The sequence below is a fragment of the Schistocerca nitens genome, chromosome 6 (genome assembly GCF_023898315.1).
Source record: "Schistocerca nitens isolate TAMUIC-IGC-003100 chromosome 6, iqSchNite1.1, whole genome shotgun sequence".
NCBI lineage: Eukaryota > Metazoa > Arthropoda > Insecta > Orthoptera > Acrididae > Schistocerca > Schistocerca nitens.
In genome coordinates this window covers 518,345,878-518,362,634 of record NC_064619.1, presented here as the reverse complement: position 1 = coordinate 518,362,634, position 16,757 = coordinate 518,345,878, and positions in this window count along the sequence as shown.

Genomic DNA, 16,757 nt, shown 5'->3' with positions numbered 1-16,757 from the left:
ATTATGTAAAATAAGTATCTGGTGCGAAGTGCAGAGAGGAGTGATGAAAAGAAGAAGGAAGTGTTAAATGTCCCGCAACAGCTAGGCCATTATAGACGGAGTACGAGTTCGGTTTAGGAAAGGGTAGGGTAACTAAATCGACCGTGGCCGTTTCGAAGGAACCACCCCAGCAAATGCCTTGAGTGAATTAGGGAAAACACAGAAGACCTAAATCTGGATGGCCGGACGGAGATTTGAACCGTCGTCCTTCGAGAAGTATTGAAAATATAACACATCCATATACGTACATGGGGTCTTTCCGTTTCGGTGCATGGGTGATAGAAAAGAGTAAACATAACAGTTTGCGATGATAGACCATCGTTTGGAAAGAACTAAGTCGCATGTTATAATGCCAAGACTCGAACATGAGGATCACGAATCGTTGTTTGTATTATATGCACGTAAGTGTTATCATTTTAGGGTAGGCAGTGCCAACGCATATTTAGGCGTACATCAAGTGGGGTGGGGTCAGGCACACTGTATGGTTAACAGTATACGGACACCCCTTTGATGTCGAAGTGACCGCTAGGTATTATGAGAGGCGGACACGCTGCCATCGAAGGAGGCGGTGAGTTTTGCGTTGTCATTAGAGAAGCAATAACATCAGAATTTTGGATGTCATCTGAGTAAGAAATCCACCAGTGGCATTTCAACCGTTCTAAAGCTACCAAAGTCGACTGTAGCGATACGACTGCACAGTGGAAACTGGAGGAAACAAACACAGCTAAACCAAGATCAGTCAGACCACATGTACGGACGCGCAGGGACCGTCGAGCATTGCAGAGGGTGGTTTGGAAAAATCACAAGAAATCACTGGAAGGAATCGCTCGTGGGTTCCAGAGTGCTACCAACAGTCCAGCTATCACAATGACTGTGCCTAGGGAGTTAATGATCGAGCAGCTTCTCGTAAGCCACTTAGTTCTGTAGTTAATGCTTAGCGACGCTTGAGGGGGGGTAAAGAGTAAAGCCAGACAGTGGATGAATGAAAAGGGTGATTTGGAGTGGTGAATAACGCAGTAACCTGCGGCAATCGGATAGAAGGGCTTGGTTTGTCGAGTACCTGGAGAACGTTAGCTACCATCATGTGTCGTACTGCGATGATAGACCATTGTTTGGAAAGAACTAAGTCGCATGTTATAATGCCAAGACTCAGGCACACTGTATGGTTAACAGTATACGGACACCCCTTTGATGTCGAAGTGACCGCTAGGTATCATGAGAGGCAGACACGCTGTATCAAGTATCAGTGCATATGGGAAAGAGGTAGAAGAAATGCTAATCGATAAAAGTGCAACTGCGCCCCGGATCTTCGCCTTCTCTGTTAAGTACGCCTATCGCATAAGACAGATTGTGATTCAGACAGGGGACACCAAGTGGCAAACGTTATAGGGAGGCTTTTAATGTTATGGTGTGGTCCCATCATTGCGTTAAGAGAAAATTAATTGTGGATGCATAAGAACACATTGTCAGTAATGTGTGCTGTGATTAGTCGAGGAACAGTTCGGAGACGATGCTTGTATCAGCATGATAATGCAGCCTGTCATAAAGCAGCATTTTTGAGGCAGTGGATCGTGGACTGTATAGTTCCTGCAATGAGCTGGTCTGCCTAGAGTTCCGACTTGGGCCCAATGGACGCTTTTGGGATGATACTGGCATGCAACGTCACTACCGTCTGTGTTTTCGGCTGTAGAGGCACCTCACTGAAAGCGTCCCTAGCAGAGTTCAATCCGTCGTAAAGCCAAAGGGCGGGCACATCCCGTATTAATGTCTATTAATAGGCGATCGGATACTTCTGGTCAGATAGTGTATACTTACATCTTCAATCCTGATGTAAAAGCCTGTAAAGGCCTGTCCTTAAAAGATACTGATTTCAGTGGATTACCCCTAGGGAAAGACTTTCGATCCTGTTAGCACACGCGATTTTTCGTATGGAGATAAGTGAAATTGACATGATGCCGCCGGCCGGGGTGGCCGAGCGATTCTAGGCACTAAAGTCTGGAACCGCGCGACCGCTACGATCGCAGGTTCGAATCCTGTCTCGGGCATGGGTGTGTGTGTTGTCCTTAGGTTAGTTAGGTTTAAGTAGTTCTAAGTTCTAGGGGACTGATGACCTCAGAAGTTAAGTCCCATTGTGCTGAGAGCCATTTGAAGCATTTTGACATGATGCCGATGTAAGTTTCCGTGTTTATTTTTTTAACATTTCTTTCTGTTTCCTTTTTATTTACCATTTGCACTTAACTACTTCGCGTTAATTTTTATTACTTCACTGTGCAACAGATTCGTATGGTGACCGTGAACGCAGTAGAACGAGTATAGTGATAACTAACAAATTACTCTGCTACAAAGATGTCACTGTAATTATTCCTAGCGCTGTTTGAAATCGAAAGCAGACTTTTAAATTGATCGTTATAGTCCTCGTCAGACGTTGAACAAGTTCTATCATCTAGTTAAGCAGTAGCTGTGCCCCATGCATGTTAGTTTATTTGTCGACGTATAATGCCATTTAGTAGACTATGTTCAAAGAGGTGTAAATTATACACTAAATCGAAGTTATGTAAATTACGTCTGCTCAAACTATGCAATAAATGGAATTAAAAGTCAAGTATCAGTGCATATGGGAAAGAGGTAGAAGAAATGCTAATCGATAAAAGTGCAACTGCGCCCCGGATCTTCGCCGTCTCTGTTAAATACGCCTATCGCATAAGACAGATTGTGATTCAGACAGGGAACACCAAGTGGCAAAAAGATTCAGTTCACGCTCTACCAAGAGGCAATGTAGTAGAATGCCCGTCGCTAGTAGCCCTTTGACTGCACCTTCCGATAAGCGGTAGAAAGAATCAGAGAAATGTAACGTAACGTTACCTGTTATGCCACAATTCGTATGCATGCGACAGCGTGCGCGACTTAACAAGTTCCAAAACGCCGCGCATAAAAACAGTATTTTCCGGTGCTCATACGTGGGGTTCTATATGTGGTAAAAAGATAAGGTCGAGTGTATTGGGTAGCCCTTGGGCTACGGACCATTTACGTACCCAACAGAAAGATCATCTTAGCGTCATTATACTACGGTATTTCCTCCTACTTAGGCAAATCGAGCAAATCGGCTGGTTCATTTTGCGTTTGATGTGGTCTACGGTGGGCGTCTTGGGCATAATGGAGGGACAATTAGTTCATGAGCACTTCTTCGGAAAACTCCAAAAAAGGGTTCCTTTACCATATTTTCGCCGGACCAAAACCCAGCCGCGGATTCCAAGACGGCTATGAGAAGCAAAGTGCTGAATTTTTTAGGATATATTCATAAGATCCCGATCTCGAGAAACCATGAAATTTTCTTGATATCTTTATTGATTTCCAAGATACAGGGGTTCAAAAGTACCCTACTTCTACACGTAAAGTCCGGTATGAGGGAAAATTTAAATAATAAATAAGCTCATCAAACTGCTCAAATTTTAACGGTATATTCCCTAGGCATTTATCTACAAGAGCCATCACCTCGTTTTCAGTCCTCCCCTGGTAGCTGAGTGGTCAGCGCGACGGAATGTCATGCCTAACGGCCCGGGTTCGATTCCCGGCTGGGTCGGAGATTTTCTCCGCTCAGGGACTGGATGTTGTCTTTATCATCATCATTTCATCCCCATCGAGGCGCAAGTCACCGAAGTGGCGTCAGCTCGAAAGACTTGCATCAGGCGAGCGGTCTACCCGACGGGAGGCTCTAGCCACATGGCGTTTTCATTTACCTCGTTTTCAAAGATCTTTTTCCTTTATCGAGAAACAGGGAAACAGTCCAAAAACGTTTTTGGGTATCAAAAGCAAGACGCGGTTTCCGAGACAGCTATGCATAGCAAATGGCTGTAATTTTAAAAATATATATATTCCTAAGATCCCGTCTCGAACAACTTCGAATATATTCTTCATATGCTTATCCATTTCCAAAGTGCAAAGATTCAAAGTAACTCTAAGTGTACAAGTAAAATACGTACATAAAATCCGATGTGAGGTGAAAACGTGGTTTATAAAGTGACGTAGCACGGAGAAATATGCTGTATAGTGTCTCCGTTATCATCTGGCAACCCCAAGCTGTAGTACTGAAGCACATGTAAAGTTTTTAGCACGTAAAATACGGTCCGAAGTGTAAAATTAGTTTTGCGTCATTTCGTTTTCACGTAAGTAACAAAATTTTAGTGACCAGTACGTTTTTTTTTTTTTTCTTTTCATATGAGTTACATGCCCTGTAACAGGAGGGAAAAGAAGGAAACAACGGAAATATTCTCCTATCGGAAAACAAAAAATGTGCGTAAGTTCCTGTTTAGTTTTAAAAAATTTTACTGAAAAGTGGGCTACCAGCTGCCTCATTCTACCTTTCTGTCCACCTTTGGCATGCGAACATATTCCTGCTTTCTTATGCTGAGAGAGAAGACAGTGGCAGCGGCAGAGAGGTGGAAAAGTAATAAATATTGGAACATAGTAGAACGCGTTTATGTTACAGAAAGAACGAAGGAGATAACAGCTGCGTGAGACAAAGAAAGGGACACAGTGGCAATGGAACAGCGCTAGGAAAAGTATGAAGGAGATAGTGCGAGTGGGAGAGGCATAAAGAGAAAGAGAAAATGGAAGTGGGTGAGAGCCATTGTTAATGAGAGACAGAGTATATGACAATGACAACAAGGAAGAGAGAGATATTTACAGTGAGAAGAGAGCAGCAGTAGCAAGAAAGGAATTAAATATTAGTAACAAGAGAGAACAAGAGGGAGACGGTTACAACGAGAGAAGACTGTAATAGAAGAACAGAATGAAGGGGACTGTGGCTGTGACACAAGAAACAACGACAGAGAGACACAAAGAGGTGATGACAATGAGCTGGGCTGACTGAGTGAGTAAGGGCAACTAGTAGTGGATGGGTACGACCGACTTACAGCACTGGACTAGGGGTGTGAGTGAGTTACAGTTAAGGGAGTTTGTGGGAGACTGAAGTGAGTTGCATGTTAAAAGAAGGGCAAACAGATTCGCATGCTAAATTTTTGGGAAAATATTAGAAAGTACTGAGGAATGTAGGCTGAGGCAGCTGGAACCATACTTTTCACTCAGTCTTTTAAGTAAGCAGGAACATATTTGCATTCTTGTGCTCCGATAGGAGCTTTTTTCCGCTGGTATTGTTAGATGTTTCAAACGTCAACAATGTAAATGAAAACCGAAGCGGCAAAGAAACTGGCATAGGTATGAGTATTAAAATAAAGAGATATGTAAACAGGCAAAGTACGGCGCTGCGTTCGGCAACGCCTATATAAGACAACAAGTACCTGATGCACTTGAAATTGGTTACTGCTGCTACGATGGTAGGTTATCAAGATTTAAATGAGTTTGAACGTGGTGTTATAGTGGCGCACGAGCGGTGGGCATAACAGAGAAGTGGGGATTTTCCTCTACGACCACCATGAATATCAGGAAGTCAGTAGAACATCAAATCCCTGACATTTATGCGACTGGAAAAAGATTCTGCAAGAGCGGAACCAACAACGACTGAAGATAATCGTTCACGAGACAAAGTGCAACCCTTCCGAAAATTGCTACAGATTTCAATGTTGGGCCATCAACAAATGTCAGCGTGCCGTACATTCAACGAAACGTCATCGATATGGGGTTTCGGAGCCGAAGGCCCACTGGTGTACCCCTGATGATTGCATGACACTAAACTTTATTTCTCGCCTGGACCCGTCAACACCGACGTTGGACGGTTGATGACAAGAACCATGTTGCTAGTCGGACGAATCTCGTTTCAAATTTTATCACCTGGATGGACGTGTACAGGTATGGAGAGAACCCCATGAATCTATGGACCCGGCATGTCAACTGGGCACTGTTCAAACTGGTGGAGGCTCTGTAATGGTGTGCGACGTGTGCAGCTGGAGTGATATGGGATCCCTGATACGTCTATATACAGCTCTGACAGGTGACACGTACGTCCTGTCTGAACACCTGATCCATTATGCATTCCTACGGACTTGGGCAATTTTGGAAGAACCATGCGACACGCCACACGTTCATAATTGCTACAGATTGGCTTCAGGAACACTCTTCTAAGTTTAAACGCTTCCGTTGGCCACTAAACTCCCCAGACATGTACATTATTGAGCATATCTGGGATGCCCTGCAACGTAATGTTCAGAAAAGATTTTCACCACCTTGTACTCTCAGGAATTTATGGACAGCCCTGTGGGATTCATGGTGTCAGTTCCCTCCAGCACTATTTCAGACATTAGTCGAGTCCATGGCAAGTCGTATTGTGGCACTTCTGCGTGCTCGCGGCGGCCCTACACGATGTTAAGCATGTGTACCAGTTTCTTTGGCTCTTCGCAGTAGAAAATTAGGGATTGAATGGACGTTGTGTGACAGTAATTAGTGTGAATAGTCACTGCCGTTCAGTTAGTAACATGTGTGATATTAAATAGACGTTGATTTGTTTTCCGTAACATAAGACACTGACACAAGATTTTAAGCAGCAAAACATTCCTCTACTGACAAATGTGGAACGTAACCATAATTTAGTATTTGTCTTGAAATGCGTATTACAATTGAAGAAATTCGAAAAAGGTAGGAAATTAAGCAGACTGGAACGAGGTAAACTGAAAGAACCCGAAGTTGTTTAGAGTTTCAAAGTAATCAATAAACGACGAATGAAACAGGCAGAAGCAACGCATTGGAAGCGTGTGGGCAGCTGTAAGAGAAGAAATAGTAAAGGCAGCAGAGGATGAAATGGGCAAATACACCAGGCCCAGTACAAATTCTTGAATAGCACACAAGATATTGAACGTTATTGATGAAAAGATAAAATATACAAACGGAGCAAATGAAGCAGGGGAAACTGAATAAGAAAATATAAAAATGCAGCAGATGAAGCAGGAGAAACGGAATAAAAACTAAAAAAATGAGAATGACAGAATGTGCAAGTTGGCTCAGCAGGATTGGTTGCAGGATTAATGGAAGGCTGGAAAAACGTAGGAGAAACGTGGATGTCCCCTATGGGAAAATTAAAGAGGCCTTTGAATGAAAGAGAAGCAAATGTATGGATATCGAGATTTCGGCTCAGCCGGTGCTAAGCAAAGAAGGGAAAGCTGAATAGTGGAAGAAACACTGAAGACGAAATTACAAAAAGGAAAGAAGTAGTGGATGACGATTGGACAGGAGATGTAATACTGCGGGAAGAATTTAACAGAGCACTAAAAGGCCTGAGGTGAAACTAGGCCCCTGGAGTAGATGACATTCTGTTTTTTGAGTATTAAAATCCTTACAGTAACCAGCGATGACATAAATGTTCCGAAACTAGGTCCCTGGAGTAGATGAAATTCTCTTTAAGTATTAAGATTCTTAGGTGAACAAGCGATGACAAAACAATTCCACTTGATGTGAAAGTCTAGTTAAATAATCGCAGATCTCCGGAGGACTGTGATAACTGCAATGCCAAGAAATTAAGGTGGTAGCAGTGTGAGTATTATTTAACCACCAGTTTAACAAGTCGCACAATAACGACTGAAATTAACTATAGAAGAATGGAAAAGCAGCCGGGAGCAGACGTCTGGGAGATGAATTTGGGTTCCGGGAAATGTAGGAACACGCGAGCCAATGCTGACTTTACGACTTATCTTAGAAGATAGACTGAAGAAAGGCCAACTTACGTTTATATAAGTCCTACAGCTTCGCTTCCGCCATTTTGCAATACATGGCAGTATCGGCAAATGGTGTCGCAGGTGGTAGTGTCATTCAATAAGTTTAAGCATTTGTAAACATAACTCCATGAAAATTTTAGTCGATTTGTGATTGCGTCATAAAGTTTTTCTCAACTCAATACGTAAACGGAATTTACTGCCTTAACACGAAGAAATCTGCAGCTGGGTCTCATAAAATGCTGGGTAATACCTGTTGTGAGGCACGTATTAGTAACAGAATGTGCAGAGAAAGATTTCAACGCTTCAAGAACAGTGATTTTGACGTCGAAGAGCGGCATGGCGGTGGAAGAGAGAAGGTTTCCGAAGCTACTGGAACCGACGTAAACAATCACAGGAAGTCGTTATCGGAGGAAATTGATGCATCTCAGCCGAGAGCTGCGAGACAAACGGCCACAATACAGTAACAGACATGAAAATATGATTTTACATGATCACAGTGCTAGATCCCATGTCGCAAAACCTGTCGAAACGTACTTTAAAACGTTGAAATGAGAAATCTTAATCCATCCGATGTACTCTTCAAACATTTCTCCCTCTGACTACTAACTTTTTCCATCAATGGCGCATGGCAAGGCTGACCAGCACTTCCGATCCTATGAACAAGTGCAAAATTGGATCGATTCGTGGATTTCCTCAAAAGTCTCCCAATTCTTCCGCCACGGGATTCGTGTGTGCCAGAAAGATCGGAGTAAGCTATGGCCAGTGATGGGCAATAGTTTGAATCGTAATTTTTTTTTGTAAGTTTTCACAATAAAGCCTCGAACAATGAGGAAAACGGCAGTAGGGAAGCTGTAGACCCAATAGCACTTATACAGTTACGGAAAGATTTTAACAGAATTGACTTTAATTCACTCTTTGAGGATTTGTAGATAGAAGGGATAAAATGAAGGGACTGAAAGATTATCTACTCCTTGTACAGAAATCAATCTGTAGTAATAAGAAACGATGGAAATGGAAGGGAACCAGTAGTTGAGAAGGGATTGGGAGAGAGTCGTAGCCGATCCACAGTGTTATTGTCTGTACATTGAGCAAGCAAGGGAATAAGCTAGAAATGTCGAAAGGAAATGAAATTTCATGGAACTGAAATAAAATTGTGAGCATTACCGATGACATTCTAATTCTGTCATAATTCTGTCAGAGACGGCAAAGAACGTGGAAGAACAGTTGAACGCAATGCATAAGGTTTTGGAAAGAGTTTATAAAATACACATAAACAAAAGTAATGCAACTGTAATTGAATATTCTTTAGTTAAATCAGGTGAAGTTGAGAATTACATTGGGAAATGTTGCACTAATAGTAGTCAACTAGTTTTGCTATTTGGACAGTAAAAAAACTGATGATTGACGAAGTAGAGAAGATATAATATGCAGACTGGCAATGTAAGAAAAGCGTTTCTGGAAAAAATACCGAAATGTTTTTGGCACCGACCATAAATTTAACTATTAGAAAGAATTTTCTGCATACTTACACAATAGCGAAACATGGATGATAAACAGTTCAGACAAGTAGAGAACCGAATATTTTGAAATTTAGTGCTACAGAAGAATGTTGAAAAACGGATGGGTAAATCGAATAACTAATACGGAGCTACTGAATGGAACTCGAGAAAAAACGGAATTTTTTGACACAACTTGACTGATAGAAGTAGTGATGGGACGTATCCTGAGATCCTAAGGATTTTTTAGTTTGGTATTGGAGGGAAATGTGAAGGGTCAAAATTGTAGAGGAGGGTTCAAGTCTTGAATACAGTAAGCACTTAAAAGTGGGTGTATGTTGCAGTAGTTATGTAAAGATGAAGAAACCTGTACATGATAGACTAGGGTAGCTGGCTGCATTAAATCAGTCTACGGACTGAAGGACACAACAGTCATATCACTGTAAACTATCTTGACCTCATTTACTTTTTAGTTCTTGTCTCATTTTATTTTGAATGAAAAGAGATAGATTAAAAAAAACAACGAAAAATTATTAAGAGTATCGAATTTTTTGTTATCTTTTGTGTGCAAGTGGCCCACCATAATCGCTGATAACGAAGTCCGCTCTTGCTAGTGACGAAAAGACGAGAATTGTGTCGACACTTCACACCATATCTGACCGTTCATTGTGCGTGTGTCACTAATTATAGCTCGCTGATGTTTGTCGATCGTCCACTGGTTGTCATCACACGCGACTGTTTGACAAGCGAGACCACTGAGGTGGCATGTAATTACTCTTTCACCACAGGAATGTCCGCCGTAGGTCGGTAACGACAGCACCGAAGAGTAAACGTTTATTCTTTGCATACGGCTACAGTGTAACGTGGAGCTGTCACCTCGCTACCCGTTGCGGCTTTCCTCTTTATCTTTTCTCCTCAAATAAATTATTTCAAAGCAAATATTAATTTATGACGATGTAAATAGTGAAACCCTGCGCCAGCAAAGAATCTCATGCGCATTAGCTAATTACGTTCCCAGCTCAATGGTAATTTCAAAGCAAATGTGAATTTATGATGATTTATACAATGAAACACCGCTCCAGCTACGATAATTATGCGTTTCTGGAATTTATTACCACTTTCATCAGCTAACGAATTCCCTAGCTCGATGATTGTCGAAATACAGAAAGAAATATAAAAACAAAGAGACATTCCTGGTTCTAGCTACGAAACAAATAGTACTATGAAATGTGTAGCTAACATACTTTTTTAAGTAAGATTTTCCAAAAAAATAGCAAACCTACTCAGGTAACATATCAAGTGAAAAATGCTTTCCCAACGAACAATAAACTACAACATAAATTAGTTCACACCTTCAATAACAAACAGATAAACTTTTACATTCAGGAATACACAAAAACTTGCTGAAGCTACTGCGTAGCACAGGCTAGCAAGAATTTTCATACTAGATACACTGAAAACATCAACTGTTACATGCACAACAAATTTCAAAAATCGTTTATAGCAACACGCAAAAAAAAAAGAAAAAAGACATTGGACACCAATAGACAAACAAGAACAAGATCTTAAGACACTTCATCACTTTCCAAAATTATATACAACGGATTTAATGGAGGGGCTGGAAATTTTTGTACACCATGAAATGTCAAGAGAAAAAAATTCTCAGTAACAAGCTAAATAATGAATCCATGAATTTCTTCGAATATTTCTCTTGTATATACCATAATAACTATAGAATTGTGTAAAAATGCGTTCATTCCTTCACACATTCTTCTTAATATTTTTCAATAAAATAGTATAAAAAAAGCATAGTTTATAGTTTTAATAGCCATTGGTGGTACTGATAGAAGATTTAAGTGACAGTTTGATGTAAATAATGTAACCCACTAAAGCGGAGTACCTCTGACCTTGTCCATCTCTTTGGGAAGCAATACTATTGTAATAGCTTTGTACCATATTTTTGTTTTATGCAAACAAACAGTGAGGGATGGTTTGGATATGTGCGAATTTATGAAGGAGGTATAATGCCTGAAAATAAATACACATGAAATGCTGTTTTTAGCATTACATATAAAAAATCCAAGAGTGATATTTTCCGATTGTAGCAAAACCATAAGACGGTGAAGAAACAGGGCGAGAGAAGTAGAACATATACGCAGACATCAGATCTAATGTTAATGTAAATAGTTAGATTTGAGAATCGGAATGAATTCCTGAAATGCGTCGTGCTATGCATGAAAACTGATGCAATGTGTTATTTATATCATGAATGAGAAAGTTGTAGGCTAATGAAAAACTTAGATTATCATCGATAAAATTAACTGTATTTCTGAGACCGTCCCGAGGTATAAACATTGAAAGTCAAAATAACATAAGCGTAAACAGGGAGAAAAAACCGTTTATCTCTACATAACAGAGGAAAACTCTTGTCACTATTTGGAATGTATCTGCTGAGCACACTTTCTCAAGCCTTCCCATTTCCTCTATGCAATTCAAATATCTTTTTTATTATTTGCGAAATTATTTGCCAGTCATTGTGTTTCGAAACTGTAATTGCCGTAACATTTCTGGGGAACGAAGCACTTCTGTAGGGGCGTTTGTGGAATTCGTATTTGAAACTTATGCTGTTTTTTTTCTTTTTTCATGGAACAAACGTAATCTCCGGACAGCTCTGTGATAGATGCGCTTGTTCAAGGAAACTCTGAGTGATTCAAGAAAATGCTACTTTGAATGAAATGTATTCGTATGGAGTGTCTCTCTATGATGTGATAAACTTTTCTCAGAAACTCGCAGTTCTATATTATTTAAATCTGAACATAGCTTCACAATAGCTAGGTTTAAAATGGTTTCATGACGTTGAATATGGTGCATTTTCTGGATGCCTCTCAGAACTGAAGTCATAGAAAAGTTTAATTTGCACCATTGTTAATTGTTCCCGAAATTAAACAACAGTTCCTCTAAAAAAGTATACTTCCAAAAGCACCTCTTTAGTCGAATTGTTGTATAATTCCGGGATCAATAAACAACAGTACAAATTACACTTTTGTATGACTTCATTTCCAAAAAGAAATTCCGTTCTTGATTTGTTAAGAAAAATTCACAGCTTTTTTTGATATTCTTATTGGGCATCCGTGATTTGGGGAACACTCAGATATCTATTCTGTGTAAAATCGAACTGAAAAATTAGAGTTCTTGCATATTTTAGGAGGTATCAAAACCCTTCTCAAATGAAAATTTAACACTACACTGTCATCAATTTCACACACAATTTCAATTTAGTTGGATCGCTGGAGGTGAAGCAAATGTCTATTAAAGATTTAAGCAATAAAATTTCAGTTTAAAATTGTAGAGTTAATAAGGAAAGACACTGTCATAATCGCTGAAGCACACTCGTAGGACGTTCATGTATCGTACTAGTAAAACAAGCAATAATATAAAGATAAAGACGGCACAAAGCAGAAAATCCACTATTGTAGTTTTAGTATGCGCAGTGACCGTATGTTAAGCACCGAGATTAGCAGACGACAGCACAATCCTGTTAACGTCATAACATCCGTCCATAGAATTGTCGAGGCTGGCTTTACGTGACGTCATTGGAAGTATGTACAGAATGTTTTGACATCACATTCAGTAACGTGGCTTGACGAGTCGCGTGAACCACCCTTTTTCTCTCCTTTGAGCATTGCCAATGCCTACAACCCGTTTTGATTCAGACGCTGGTTTGCATCGCATTGTTGCGTGACCCTCATTCGGTTAGAAGCCTCACTGTGTCTGTAAAAGATCATTTACTATACTTCGAGCTTTTCTATTAATCTCTACAAGCTAATTAGTAAATGTTTTAATATGTTTGACACTTCCGATGGTCTTCGAACACAAAGTGAATCTGTTCTGTGATTGTTTGGAGATCACAGGGTATGTTCCACCCATCGTCTTGTTACACTCTTCAAGTTCTCGGATAGCAAATGGTCAATATAAAATAAAATGACGCCAAATATAAGTAATACAAATCCCATGACTTTCTAGGAATGAATGTTGATTCTCGGTTCAAGAAATGTGAACACACAAAAAACTTACAACCAAAATGTCATCGACATGTTATGCCCTTGGAGTACGTCATCATTGTGTACCATCCAGTGCCTTTTAGTTACTTACGTTCATATGTGCACTCAGTTCTTAGCTGTGGAACTATTTTCTGGAGAACAGAGTTTACAGACCACAGAAGAGGTCATAAGAATTAAAACCAAAAATCGTAGTCGTGCCCATGCTAAAGACGTTCAGAAAAGTGGAGAGTTTAGCTACATCGTGTGAGTACATTTGCCAGTCCGTTATGCACATCAGAAATAACGCTGATAACTGCAGCACAAACAGCTCTGCCAATGAACGTGGGACAAGACGTGCACTGTACATTTACCAGAAAAGAATAAACATACAACTCAAACTTGCATTTTATACCAAGGAAAAAATTGTACAATAATTTGACCAAGGTAATGAAAAGAAATTAGTAAAACAAATGTATTTATAAAATCAGTTAAAAACGTCTGTTAAACAGTGAAGTCCCTACAGTGAAGGAATAGTTAACAAACACTACGAAGGGTCTTGGTCAAAAGTGTCGTATAAGTGCGAGCAAATAATAGTAACAATAATAATAAAATATTTATCAATTGACATAACATTTTAACACGATATTTTTATTCCTCTTTCTTTTCTTTTTTGGAAAACCCTACTCTCAAAGCTGTGCAAATTGTAGTACTAAAACCTTATCCTTTTTTTGAGCTCAGCATCTTACCCATTTTAGAGGGATGCTGCCTCAATTGTTGGGGTTAGCAAATGGGAAGTTGCGGTACACAACATGTAAACCAGACAGAATTACTTTAGTCCTGACGCCAGCTGATAGTGTGTGCACCATTGTATTATGAAATAGTAGCACTGTTTTAAACATATGGCTAGCTGTTCAGGAGGGTTAAGGTTCAAATTTACATCTGCCTATCCTGATTTCGATTTTCTGTGGCTTCCCTAAATTACTTCAGCCAAATTGCGGGATGGTTCTTGTCTACTGCCCGAAAAGTCTTTGCCAAATTAGACCTGTAAGTACGTAAATGCCTGTATTTGTGCATTATCTTATTTTTGTTGTTCTTAGGTTGTAATAACATGACATGCCCAACATCCTTCTAAACGTTATCCACGGATGAATAAAACTGCTACTACTAGTACTGTTATTAAATCACTTAAGTGGCAGAATATCCACAAACTAAAGAAAGCACTGTCAACAGTGTGCCATAAAAACGGTGTACATGTATGGCAGTGCCCTGTAAGGGCGGCACGTTATTAACAAGGGGTTTCTAGTGTCCCTTATAACTTGTATAAGACTGTTGTCTGGCAGCAGATACACAATGATTTTAGTATCCATTACATTGGCCTCAGAATCCAGACTCCATCGTAGAGAGGTGTGGGCTGAGGGCTCAGACAGTGATGCTGGTGATCCGCCTGTAGGACGGAGATGTCAAAATTCGGCGGCTCGTCCGTGCTTCTTTACAGGTATGGGCTGTGTGCTGCGAGCCCAAGTTTCATTCCCTTCCAGCGTTCAGCAACACAGACTATCGATATATTGCACCTTACAGGCTGGTCACACGAGGCTACTGTAAAATCGCCACTTCATTACTTGAGGGTCGTAAATACACACACCAAAAAAAGTTTTGCATCACTCCGGTTCCCAGAACTCCTGAACATAGACGTTGACTGTGGATATTGTATCACAGACACCCTCCCTTTGACTGTTCATATATGCCACTAAACCCGTCCAAAGATGTAAACAACCATGTATGAGCAGCGCCTATTAGACGGTGGAGGTCCGACAGCCGATCTGTTCCAGTCATTCCGCCAGGAAGGCGGTACACAACTCGTCTGTACTTCAACCATGCCTAGACGGTCAATACAGCGGGTCGATCGCGTCCGCATTGTTACTTTGTTCCAGAAAGGGCTCTCAACAAGGCAAGTGTTCAGGCGTCTCGGAGTGAACCAAAGCGATGTTGTTTGAACATGGAGGAGATACAGAGGGACAGGAACTGTCGATGACATGCCTCGCTCAGGCCGCCCAAGGGCTACTACTGCAGTGGATGACCGTTACCTACGGACTATGGCTCTGAGGAAACCTGACAGAAAGCCACCATGCTTTTCATGCAGCCACAGGACGCTGTGTTATGACTCAGACTGTGCGCAATAGACTCTCTGCAACTTCACTCTCGGCATCCACGATACCATCCAGCGTGGTGCAGATGGACCCAACAACATGCCGAATGGACCGCTGAGGATTGGCATCACGTTCTCTTCACCAATGAGTGTCGCATGTGCCTTCAAGCAGACAATCGTTGAAGACGTGTTTGGAGGACACCCGGTTAGGGTGAACGCCTTAGACACGCTGTCCAGCGAGTGCAGCTAGGTGGAGGTTACCTGCTGTTTTGGGGTGGCATTATGTGGGGCCGACGTACGCCGTTGGTGCTCATGGAAGGCGCTGTAACGGATGTACGACACGAGAGAGACATCTCCGACCGATAGTGCAACCATATCGGCAGCATACTGGCGTGGCATTCGTCTTCACTGACGACAATTCGAGCCCCCAGTGTGCACATCTTGTGAATGACTTCCTTCAGGATAACGGCATCGCCATCGCTCAACTAGAGTGTTCAGCATGTTCTCCAGACATGAACCCTATCGAACATGCCTGGGATGGATTGAAAAGGGCTGTTTATAGACGACGTGACCCACCAACCTCTCTGAGGGATCTATGCCGAATCGCCATCGAGGAGTGAGTCAATCTGGACCAACAGCTCCTTGATGAACTTGTGGATGGTATGCCACGACGAATACAGGCATGCATCAATGCAAGAGAACGTGCCACTGGGTATTATAGGTACCAGTGTGTACATCAATCTGGACCACCACCTGTGAAGGTCTCGATGTATAGTGGTACAACATGCAGTGTTTGGTTTTCATGAGCAATAAAAAGGGCTGAAATGATGTTTGTGTTGATTTCTATTCCAATTTTCTGTACAGGTTCCGGAACTCTCGGAACCGAGGTGATGCAAAACTTTTTCTGATGTGTGTACTAAAACAAATGGTAAAAGGCACACACTGATACAGTATGTAGATTTAAATAATATACTAAGAGCATAAAGAGGGATCTGTGCGATACCTACAAACAGGTATGCTATTCTCTGCTAACTGTGCCACTAGACTTTTGAATAAAAGGGCTGTTCCTTTCTAATTTAGTAATTACTTTGACCTATACGAGTCTATGACCTCTTGGGGCTCGAAAGTAGCTAATTATAATAGAAAAAAATTATTTACGCGGGTTGTTCAACAATTAATGCAACACATTTTTTTCTTCAAAAGCAAGATTACTATACGCTATATTATTCTACACTCTATTGGCTACAAATCCCTATTTTTGAACATTATCTTCTTTTAAAGCGATGGCCTTACGCCACCTTACTGCGAGAGCCTCTATGCGCGCATGGTACTACTCCACTCGCCGACGTTGGAGCTGCATCTGCTCCCATGGAGT